The 11,793-nt window shown below is 43.2% G+C and overlaps 2 long non-coding RNA genes across 2 annotated transcripts in view; both read left to right on the top strand.

Annotated features, from left to right (window-relative positions):
• The first annotated feature begins 596 nt into the window (after positions 1–596).
• LOC145429822 (uncharacterized) lies at positions 597–1,364 on the top strand. The gene is made up of 3 exons (XR_013910154.1): positions 597–840; positions 927–1,044; positions 1,176–1,364. It is a non-coding gene; the product is annotated as an uncharacterized LOC145429822 (long non-coding RNA).
• An 8,852-nt stretch (positions 1,365–10,216) lies between these two features.
• The window catches only part of LOC113027115 (uncharacterized), a 28,702-nt gene continuing 27,125 nt past the window's right edge, over positions 10,217–11,793 (top strand). Inside the window, exon 1 of the long non-coding RNA XR_003272987.2 lies at positions 10,217–10,507. This is a non-coding gene — a long non-coding RNA (uncharacterized LOC113027115). The remainder of the gene's footprint in view (positions 10,508–11,793) is intronic.

Raw genomic sequence — 11,793 nt, 5'->3', positions numbered from 1 at the left:
TGTCTTGTTAGGCTGCTCTCATTACATCTGCTGCTATAACCTGTCATTAATGAGCTAAATACACAGCTGTATGCCTCTAGTGGTGTTCTGTGGAACTGCAAGAAAAACTGCTACAGGACTGAAAGGTGAAGCTGAAAGCTGCAGTTCCTGTGACGTCCAGCAGGGGGTTCCAGCAGCGAGTTAGTCCCCATAGACTCCCATGATAAAACTTTACAGCAGAAATAAACATGTTTACAGCCTGTTACACAAACTGTGTTGGTCTATATGGATAATTTCCCCCTTTATGAAGACCGTATGGAAAGTTGGAGGGATGGTTAATGTCTTTGTAGGGGCGTGGCCTCTTTGATTAACAGGTGGATGGCGACACGGGTGGCTGCTGGGCTTCACCTCAGCCAACTGGAGTCCCTGAACTGGACCTCTGGACCACGTTTGATTGTTTTAATGACATCATGTGACTAGTGATGGGACGTTCTGTATCGAGGCTTCGGAGCGTGTGTCGAGTAATGGAGGGGGCGTTTCCGCGAAGCGCGTATCGAGGCTTGCTTCATTTATGGGAGGAGCTGAAAATGATGACGTCCGAAGCCTCGCTGCCCGGCTGTACCACGTGACTGGTTCATGAAGTGGTTCGAACTTTGCCGCGAGATATGACAGCGATATAAACCCTCAGACTTCATTCAAAATGTGGGTGTTTGATGGAGAGTTGCGGTTAGAGAGAGTTTGGAGACCGTTTGGAGGTTTATGAGAGTGAGGAGAGAAAGTCAGGAGAGAATGGAGCCAGCTAAGAAGAGGAGGATGTCCTCCCCTGTGTGGGAACATTTTGATTTTATTCCTCCCAACAAGGTATGTAAATTTCTACAGAAGATGTATTTTCATGATACTGATGGTGCAATACAATTTATGTTGAGCTGTCTTGACTTTTGTACAAGGTGAAGTGTTTGCTATGTGCCAGGGAGCTGGGATATAACAACAACACCTCATCCATGCTTAGGCACTACAGAGCTTTGCATGAGAATAAGAGGAACACCGATTGTGGAGCAAGACCAGGTGAGCCATCAAATGCAATGATAATATAGCATGCAGTAATGTTACTAAATGATATAACAATATTATACAACTGTTATAAGTTACGTGTGTGATATTTATATTTGTGCTTTGTCTTTATTGTCTTTCCTCAGGAGAACAATCTCAAATAGATGAAGACCTGGTCAGCATGGTGATTGAGGACTCCCAGCCATTTAGCATTGTGGAGGACAAAGGATTCAAAAGATTTGTTAAATCATTAAATCCTAGCTATGTTCTCCCCACTAAAAAGGTCATAAAAGCAGTGAAAATTTAGTTTTTACAGAATAAAATGTGAACAGGCAGGACTGAGGCTCAAAGCTGTCCATACCTCAACGTTACAAAAGCACAACTACTGTCCACACCCCAACCACACCTCACCTCACAGTAAATGATCATTTCCATTTCAAGCATTTCCAAATAATCATTTTCCATACTGCCACTATAAATATACACAGTATACTGCCATCACTACAATATACATGTTTTACACACTCCTTTTGTTGTTGACATTTACAGGCTGTGTGCAAAATGCCACACTCTTCAAATTCATGCCAGCTATTATTTTTACGTCCAGTAGGTGTCCTGCTAGAGCAAATGAAGCTTCATGAAGCTTCGCGTTGGGGTGAACCAATTGGATGAAAAGCTTCAGTGCTTCATGGGGCTTCATCTGCCCATCACTACATGTGACCAATAATATGGCTGCTGGGAGGTTACTGTCCTAACAGACCGTCCAGGACGACTGAGCTGCAGTTCTGGTGCAGGGTGAAATTCTGGGTATGTGATAAAGTTGGCCAATTAGGAGGAAGTACATATTACAAGGTATCTGCTTTTTAAATGAGGTAATTGGCTCCACAAAACCAACTAAATGGCGTGGCCAAAATCCCAATGTTCGAAATGTAAAGGCCGCTATGGTGTCATGTTTTTAATGTAATTTCATATTATTTAACATAGTAACATAATATATATCTTTAAAAGGCAAAGGGGAAACTGAATATACTCGAAGAAAAGTGTGTGTCGTCCTCTTCACATTAATGTTGACTTAAATCATGGTAACTCCTGCCAGAACGTGCCGAGGGCCAAATTCGTCTCCGGGGGCCAGAGGCAGCAGAGTAATGGAGGACTTCCTCCCTGGCTCTATTTAATAACCACCGCTGCTCCTGGGTCCCACGGTCCCTGAACACATCAGAGCCGTAATGTTGGCAGATCGTCTCCTAACAGGTCAGGACCATTTGGATGCTCCGACCCCCCCACACCTTGTTAAATCCCACTTTGTTTGCGTCCCTCGTCCTCTGACAGTTAAAGAAGTGACGGATGGCCATTATTATGGAAAGAAGGTTACTTTTATACACGGCTCGTGGTGCTGGATGAGGGGGGTGCCGCCGGCCGCTCCATCACTGTCAGGGAAACTAATGATAAGATATCATAAGACACAGGACGGCCATGTTAAGATGGAGTGGCCTCCCAGCGAGTTTTCATCAGCCGGCGTCTGTCTGAGCTCAGCATTCATCTTGATTCTGCATCCACTTGCACTTATTTTGCTTTACACCTGCAAAACTGCATCAAACACCCAGAGCTGCATGGATTTATAAACGGACAAATCTGCAAATGAATAATGATGATGAAAGCAGCTTTATTTCTGCACGATGCCACTGTTCTGTAAATGAGGAGTCTACTGCTGCCTGTTTGGGTATCAGGCGCTGACACGCTGACAGGAACAACAAATAAAGTTCAATCAAACAGTCTCAACACAGAATAAATACAAAGACAGCAAATAAATCTCACCAATTTTGGGTCAAAATAAACCATTAATTTGTTTTAATTATAGATAAATGGACTGAGCATCTGGCCACCACCCTGAGGACCCTCCTCCTGATATATATCCAACACACAGACATGTCTGCACACACTCTCCAGCTACTCCCAGAGTGACAGTGCAACACAAAGCACAAATGGTGGCCAATCTGCTTCAAAATAAAGGTTCCACCTTTTCAAAAATGTTGGCTCAAACTGAGTCTTTTACTTTGAAGGCAAACAGTCGTCATTTCTGTTTTTCTACGTTATTTTTCAGTTTTTGGGCGAGTGACAGCCAGAAACGTCCTAAAAGCGCTCACCGACGACTGGTGGAGTCGCAGCCGGAGGTTGTATCACGTCCAATATGGTGACAACTCTTGATCAATGTGAGAAACCTCTATTTGGGGCTTTCCGTTGTGCTCATTGTGGCTACTCGAGCTTTACAGCAAGTTAAAAAGACGACTGCCTTAATGAACTCGGCGCTCGGACCAGGAAGCAGGGTTGATATTTCATGACTTAATAAGCAGATAACTGAAGCTGAAAGGGCGCCATCCTTTGAACGTCCGCTCTTTGGAGCCAACAGAGAATCAGGAAACGAAATGAGCATCGAACAACCATCATTACACATATACAGCGTTAAAGCATTGCTAGAGCCCAAGGTTTAAAATAAGGTGATACACGCTAGACCAGGGGGTGGGCAACTCCAGGCCTCGAGGGCCGGTATCCTGCAGGTTGTAGTTGTGTCTTTGATCCAACACAGCTGATTTAAATGGCTAAATTAGCTCCTCAACATGTCCTGAAGTTCTCCAGAGGCCTGGTAACGAACTAATCATGTGATTCAGGTGTGTTGACCCAGGGTGAGATCTAAAACCTGCAGGACACCAGCACTCGAGGCCTGGAGTTGCCCACCCCTGCGCTAGACTAATAAATTTCTTTATTCATTTTTAATTATAATAAATCCCAAAAGGTTGATTCTGTTCATCTAGACGTGACGTTTTCAGTAGGATCATGGAACTGAGCTCCCAGCCCAGTGTTCCTTCAGTGGTGCTGGTTTCAGTCATTGTGCAAATGTCCTGTTTATAAGGTTGGAAACCTGCAGTCAGCTGAGACTGAAGACGTCACCTGGATGACGATGAAATGTTTCTCCCACTGAAAGCGTCCAGATGAACAGAATCAACTATTTGGGAAAAAACATGAAATCCACCAAAGTGTGGGACATGATTTAATGTTACAGACAGAAATCTCACATTTTTAAATATACTTTCACCTCACTACAGCATCAGCACAGAGAACCGCCGGATTTTTAGTGTTTTCAGACCCACAATGCATCCGACAACCATCGTCCTGCAGCTCCTGCGACACCAGAAGAAGAAGAAGACGAAGACGAGTGTAAGTTTTAATGAGTGGATCGTCTCGGACTCTCGCCTCTGATGGACGGATTAGAGGCTCAGATTGTTTTCCTGCTGCAGTTTCATTGAAGTTTCCTGTGAATTAATTGAAAGCGTGTGCTGCCTAAGCCCTGGAAAAACATGCAGTTTTCACCGGTCGGTTCCCAAATCTGCCCGCGATGTGTTTGAGGAGGATTTTGATTTAATTTACCGCACACATCCAGGAGCGGGGCGGCGCTGTGCTGCTCTTAATTTACAACAAAATCACACACTAATCTTCTGATAATTAAATCTTTATTTATTAGACAGCTTTTGTTTAATCGCCAGCGAGGGGAGATGAAGTTCTGCAGCAAATATATGCACAGACAGGCAAAATAAAACCTCCGATCGCACCGCTGTGAACAAAGTGAACTGTTAACAGAAACTATACGAGGGGAGAGAATTCATTTTTATCATCGTCGTTGCTTACAAGACGATTGGGGACGTGAATGTACCGGGAGTATTTGAGCAACACATCTTCTTCCTTTGGGTTTAAGATTTGGGACTTTTAATGTGAAATAAAGTAAAAGGGACAAAATATGGGACAAAGGCAGAAAGACTAAAATCAGTTATCAGTCCCGCGCAGCTTTCTGCTCTGATTGAGATGGAGAGACGACCGTGCTGGCAAAAACAAAAATCGTTTTCTGTAGGTTTCCTAAATGCCTGGAACGTCAGTGGCCAGGTTATTCCTTAAAAACCCTACATAGGTTTGATCGACTTCACATCCTCGAAAGGGCAGAACAACAGAAAAGTGCTGTGGAGGCTTTGATGTAGTGTTTTGAATGTTGGTGTTGGGCCAAAGTTCTCCAGCTTTCTGAAGGTGTTTCAAAGTTTTTCTGATTTTTCACCCATTTTCAATCCAGTCCTGGTACCTGAACAATTTCACAGGAATGTTTTTGTCTGTTAATACCAGTCTATGGATTATTCAGGAAGAAAAAAAGCTCCTAATTCAAGAGATGAGACAACCTGGCAAATAACCCTTATTAAATTAAATCGGGCATAGCAGGTTGTCACGAAACGCTTAATTTGGTCTCTTGACTCGTGTGATTAGGTAGAGGATCAACAGGGGGTCCATGACCCTCTTGTGGGACACTCCCCTAGGACTTAAATCTGGGACTCTCCACCGTTTGACCTTAGAACTGAAGAAGCTTCTTGGATGAGAGGTGAAACATCTTCAAGCAACTTAACCCTTTAAGACCTACCATAGAACCAAGTCCGCCAGAGCTGATATCATATTTTTACATGCTGTGGAGCCATTTTTGGGAACATTTCAAGTTGCTATACATCAATACAACCATTATAGCCCAAATTTTAATAATATGTCTGCATTAAGTGCATAGTAATTACATAAATTGCAAAAAAGTGCAATTCACTACAAAAAAATTGAAAATCGTTTTTGTTTTTTTAACATAAATTTCTAGTTAGAGAAATTTAAGAGGCTTATCCTCAAAACTGTAAATACAAAAAAGTTGCACAAAATAGTTTCCCACCACAGGAAATTTATTTTGAGTGTCTTCATAGTTTTGTTTTTGAAATACACCAATTTTTATACACTGAAAGAAAAACGAAAATAAATATTATGATGCAAATTTGCAAAAAAGCAGCATCTGCATCAAAATAAACTATTTCCAGCAGTGCAATATGAGTCCTAAGCATCCCAGAAACGACACAGAAAGTCATAAAGTCAAAGATAACTTTTAAAAACACCAGTATAGGCTCATGAGGCCCTGATGGTAAAAAACTAAATTTCCACGAAAATGACGTCACTTCCGGTTTCGGGCAGGTAATGGCGGACATGCGAAAGTTCGCTCTGACGTCTATTCCAATGTAGGAAGTGTTTTGAACAGCTGATCGGATCGGCAAAGCGTGTTTCTGGATTATTGTGTTTTTGTTGCTGCAAGCACTTTTTATGCAGTTTTTGCAAAGCTATATGTGGAAGGAAACCGTGACCGAGGACAAGCTGATGGCATAAGATGTAAGTACAATTCCTCCGGTTTCATGTGCAAAAAAATTATTGCGCTAGCTTACGCGGTTGCAGTGCTACCGGGATTTAAAAATAGTTACGCAAAACAGAGCGTGCTGCTCCGATCGGTTTTAAAGGGTTAAAGAAGTCCAGACGCTTTTCTTTCCAAACTCCTTAGACTACCATGATCTGGATGACTGAGAACCTTCACAGACATCATTTGGTCCAGTTTCATTAGTTAAATAAAGAAGCTTTTATTCACTATGTTCACTGAAACCTCATCAGAAATAGTCTCAGTGGAAGGGCGGCTGTCAGGAAGCCATTCTTTAAGAAGGGAAACAGGAGAAAATGAAAATGATACAAGAAGATCAGAGGAGCAGATCTGATGGAGCGATGGATCCAGATCATGGTCAGTATGTACGAGGAGGTCCAACAGTGACAGTCTGCAGCCATCTGTGAGGCTCTGTCATGGTTTCAGCTGCACGTCAGCCAGTGGTGTTTATAATCTGTGTTAAAAATGATGAATTATGATTTCTCTAAAAAGAAGCCAGGCAGTATTTTTCCATCTATTAACTCATTGTGTGATAAATGCAAAGCAATGGAAAGAACCCTAGGCCACCTTTTCTGGTGCTGCCCTACACTCAGGAGTTTCTGGGAAGAGATATTTAATATATATAACCAGATTTATGACTTAAAATTAAAGTCAGATGGAACTTGGAACATCACTGGAACTTCGGTGTCCTCTTCAGAAAGCCTTAATGTTTGTCATGATTGAAGGTAAAACACTTATTCTTAGAGCCTGGAAAGCACCACCTCCTCCCTCGTTTAGGGTTTGGCTACGTGAGCTGATCGCATGTTTCTATATTGAAGAGGTTTGTCATCGTCTGGCTGGCACATTTGTCGAAATCTGGACCCTTTTCTCAATCACATTAACGGGGATTCAAGATCATCTTTAACCCATTTGACTGCGCTTTGTGTTTATGTGAAACCACACTTCTGTCACGATCCCGGGTCTCTGACCAGCGTTTTCAGTTTACGTTTTGAGTTCTTCAATTATCCCTTTAAATATGTTGAGTAACAGGATTATCATTTGGTTGTCTTAAGTTTAGTCTAGTTATGTTTCACTTCTGTGTTAGTCTGTCATGTTTCTTGTCTTCTTGTTCATGTTGTCAAGCTACTTGCTGTTTCCTGTTTTATTTTGAAAGTCTGTCTTATTTCAGTGCTTTGCTTGCTTTGTCTCGTGTCAGATTAGCCTCAGCCGTTTCCCCGTGTGTTTCCACTTCCCCTGATCACCTCATGTGTGTATTTAGTCTGTGTGTTTTCTTCATTCGTCGTCAGGTCGTCCGTTATTTCTCGCCATGTTTCATGTCCAGGTTTCTGTCAAGGCTCTTTTTATCAGCCTTATTAAACGGCTCGCCTTTGTTCATATCAAGTTTTGTTCCACCTTCTTTTGTGTCTGCATTTGGGTCTATTAACAATTCATACAGGCTGCTTCGGCACACTGTGACAACTTCTGCTGGACCCTGATTCCTTCCTGGACGTGTTCCGAACATCTATTGGACTCGGTGAACTCTCTGCTGCCCTGTCTAACTTTACACGGAAGATCATCTTCTTCGGACTCCAGCATTTGTCTCAAACTTTTGATTTGAACTGACTAACTTGGTTTTGTTGTTTTTTTGGTGGCACGGTGGTTAGCACTGTTGCTGCACAGCAAGAGTTCAATTCCACCATCAGGCTGGGTCTCTCTGTGTGGAGTTTGCATGTTCCCCTTGTTTGCGTGGGTTCCCTCTGGGGACTCCGGCTTTCTCCCACCATCCAAAGTCTTGCAGTTAGGTTCACTGATTAATCTAAACTGCCCATTGGTGTGAATGTGAGAGCGAATGGTCCCTGTGTGTTAGCCCTGCGACAAACTGGCGACCTGTCCAGGGTGTACCCTGCCTCTTGCCCATGACAGCCAGTGTTGGTCAAGTTACTTGAAAAAAGTAATCAGTAACTAATTACTGATTACTTCCCCCAAAAAGTAATCCCGTTACTTTACTGATTACTTATTTTCAAAAGTAATTAGTTACTTAGTTACCTTTTTAAAAACACGATTTACAACCTGAAGAGGTGATAAAGCGATAGATCTTTCAGCCCAATTCTACTTTTTCTACATAATCATCATACAAAATGTAATCAAATGGAAAAGTCTCTTTTTAAAACTTGTTTTATCAGTTTTAATCTTTTAACTTTATGCATCAAGCAAAAATGTAATTATATGCAACATTCTCTGACTGGAAGAAATTAGTTTAACATTTAAACCTATTTTCTGCACATTCCAGCTCATAAAATAAAATCTTTTTTGTGTTTACACTCAGTCTTTCAAATAGATGCAAGTAAAACACAGCAGAAAATAAATAAAGTGAAAGACTCAGCGGTCCTGTTGCTCTATTTTCACCTGTAAAGCAGGAGTGGGGTAGGCGGAGGGTTACCCTGGTGCAGGTGTGCCGCGGTCAGTGGAAGAATCCGTGAGTTTCTCTGTGAGTTTCCCATTACGTCGTAGCTACTCGGTGCTTGTTTGGAAGTTTAGGGGTTTTTTTCGCTGTAAAAAGAAGTTTTCTTCCCACGCACAGCGGACACTAATGTTTTTGTCACTTTTTATGGAATCAAACTCAAAGTAAGGTCAGTACTTCCACGCTTTAAACGCTGCACGTTCATACTCTCTCTGCACTCGATATATGATCCACTGTTGATCTGCACACAGCTGTTGTTACGAACGGCGCACTCGCTTACGTCACTGTCATGAGACATTCTCGCAAAAAATCACGGTTTTAGTAACGCAGTAACGCAGCGTTCCTACGGGAAAGTAACGGTAATCTAATTACCATTTTTGCAATAGTAATCCCTTACTCGTTACTTGAAAAAAATAATCAGATTACAGTAACGCGTTACTGCCCATCTCTGATGACAGCTGGGATAGGCTCCAGCACCCCCCGTGACCCAGAAAAGGAGAAGTGGAAGTGGATGGATGACCTGTGGGGGGTTTTTTCTTCTTTTTTTGCTGTTTTGTTTTCTCTTCTCTGTGCTTGGATGTTTTTGTTTTTTAATTTTTTTTCCTTTGTCTGGAGTGATTTTAATGTAATTTTGAACTTGAAATCTTATAAATTAAAAAAAAAAGATGAATTATGAACCGAGAAAAGTTTGAGCCATTACGCAGTAACATCTGGAAACATCTGATTAACAGCAACTTCATTTTTCAGCATATAGTGATCCTAAAGTCACTGTGAGTGCAGTAAAAGCATGCCTGGATAGAAACATGCGCAATGAGCCACAGAGCTGTGGTTAGGCTAACAGTTCCCGTGCTTTGGGAAAGTCAAACGCTGTCATGGCAGGAAGAAGGCGGCAGACCAGGTTAATCGTTAATGTATTGATAGCTTGATATGACAGCTTTGCTGGCCCAGAGTGATTCTTCCACTTGTACCTATTTGGTGTGACGCCACCACGAGGCCACGGGCTGCAGCTACATCACGAGATTTTAAGCACGTTTGGAGCGTGTCATAAATGTCTTCCTCCCATTTCTTGTGTCTCTTTAGTTACAAAGTATTCACATATTTCTAATTCAAAGTTCCCGCAGATACGCTGAACTCATGTGTCTCTAAGTCGAGACGTTTCTGTGTGAATGACAGAAATGAAAGACCTGCAAAACAATAATAATAGCTTTTTCAAAAAAGGGTTTGTGTCTGTGTTTGTGCTGTGGACCGCTCCTCAGTAAAATGTTTCCTCCTCAGAGAGGCCGGGCTGAAGGCTTCTAAGCCTCACAGGTTAACGAGTGTTTCTGCTCCGTGCCGCCGCCGATCCTCAGTTCGCAGCTGAGCCACCTTTACATTTACCTCCACTGATCTCCAGAGCTTTTACTCTGAAAAACAGGCTGTGGGCTCTGTCAGATCGTATATCAACACGTGTCTTTCTCCCCGTGTTCTCGCCGCCTCCTCGGGCGCCATCAGGAGAAAACAGATTGGAGAATCAGTGGATTAAACCCACAGATCACCTGCAGGAAATCCCCGCCGCCCGCCGCTCTTTCAGAGCTTTACAGAGTTGTCTGAAAGAAAAATGAAATAACGGGCTTCTTTAAGGTCAAGATTTGCTGTGGCGGGCTCAGCTCAGGCGTAAACGCTCAGTAACACCGGCTCGGCTGATTGCTTTGCTCTCTAGACGATGTCAATTTTTGGCCGAGGAGCGCTCGGTATTAAGGTGGCGGCGCATCGAGGGCCCTTGTTGGCGGCAGGTGAGTCCTGAAGCTCCGCTCTATTATCGGCTGAGCCCAGAGGAATATCTCACAGAGTAATAGCACATTACATTCTTAATGCGTCTAAAACACGAGGCGCTCCTCACACAATCCCCCCGCCATCTCTGCACAACCTTTTTGTTTTTGTCCTGTTGTTGTTTTTGTCACTTTGCTCCGGTCTCCCAGCGGCGTTTTGGCTCGCGCTCGCTGGGCCGCGGAGCATCCATCAAACCGGAACTACGTGCCGAGGGAGCGTTGGCCAACAAGGAAGTCATTAGAGAGGATGAATCTGTTGTATTTACTCCTCTGTTATGCAATAATAAAGACAGAGTGCAGCGCAGGACAAAAGGAAATGATGGTCTTTACACAGCGCTGGTTGGAGCCGCTGTGAGGGGAGCAAACTGCGTCTCTAAGATCAGGAAGAGGCTCCGATGTAAATGCACCGCGCTGGACCCTCCAGCTTTACCAGCACCTGTCTGTACAAATGAGAGCGTTACCTAAAACCATTAGGACGTATGAGCAGCTTAATACGCCGGGCAAAGACTCACAAAGTGCTGAAATACATTCACATCCATGATTGTTAGTAAATGTGACGGATGGCTTTAAAATGAGCTTGAAAACAAGAAATTTTAACTTCCTGGTGTTCATCTGGTGCACAAACACATCAGTAAATGGTAAATGGCCTGTATTTGTATAGCGCTTTACGCACCAGTCATCCACACATTCACACACTGGTGATGGCAGCTACATTGTAGCCACACCCACCCTGGGGCGCAATGACAGAGGCGCCACCGGCCCTCTGACCACCACCAGTAGGCAACGGGTGAAGTGTCTTGCCCAAGGACACAACGACCGGGACTGTTCAAGCCGGGGCTCGAACCTTGGACACTTCATACGTTCTAAGAACACACGACTTGGTTAAGCTGAGGCAGGATTAAGTGCCTCTCGTTTGGGCCCATTTATCTGAACAATACTCGCTCCAAACACAAAATATACTTACGTACGCAGCCATCGAGAAAAGCAAGTGACAGACTGTCAGTAATCCACGAGAGTTTAATGACAACGTTTAAAACTCAAGCTGTGCTCTCTGCTATTTAAGTTATGTTTTGAAAAAGCTCCAACCTGCTGTCCAGGAAAGACGCGTAGCAGTGATCCCGTCGACTGGAGAATATCTACAGTTTAATTCCAGGATTAAAACGTCAGCTTTTGACCTCGTGACCTCTCGTGCAGAGATAAAAGATGTCACGTCCTCTTTTCCTTCGTCTCTCTGTATGTTTTGGGTTTGT

The sequence above is a fragment of the Astatotilapia calliptera genome, chromosome 1, assembly GCF_964374335.1.
Source record: "Astatotilapia calliptera chromosome 1, fAstCal68.1, whole genome shotgun sequence".
NCBI classification, from domain to species: Eukaryota; Metazoa; Chordata; class Actinopteri; order Cichliformes; family Cichlidae; genus Astatotilapia; species Astatotilapia calliptera.
This window is presented reverse-complemented; position numbering and strand designations above follow the sequence as displayed.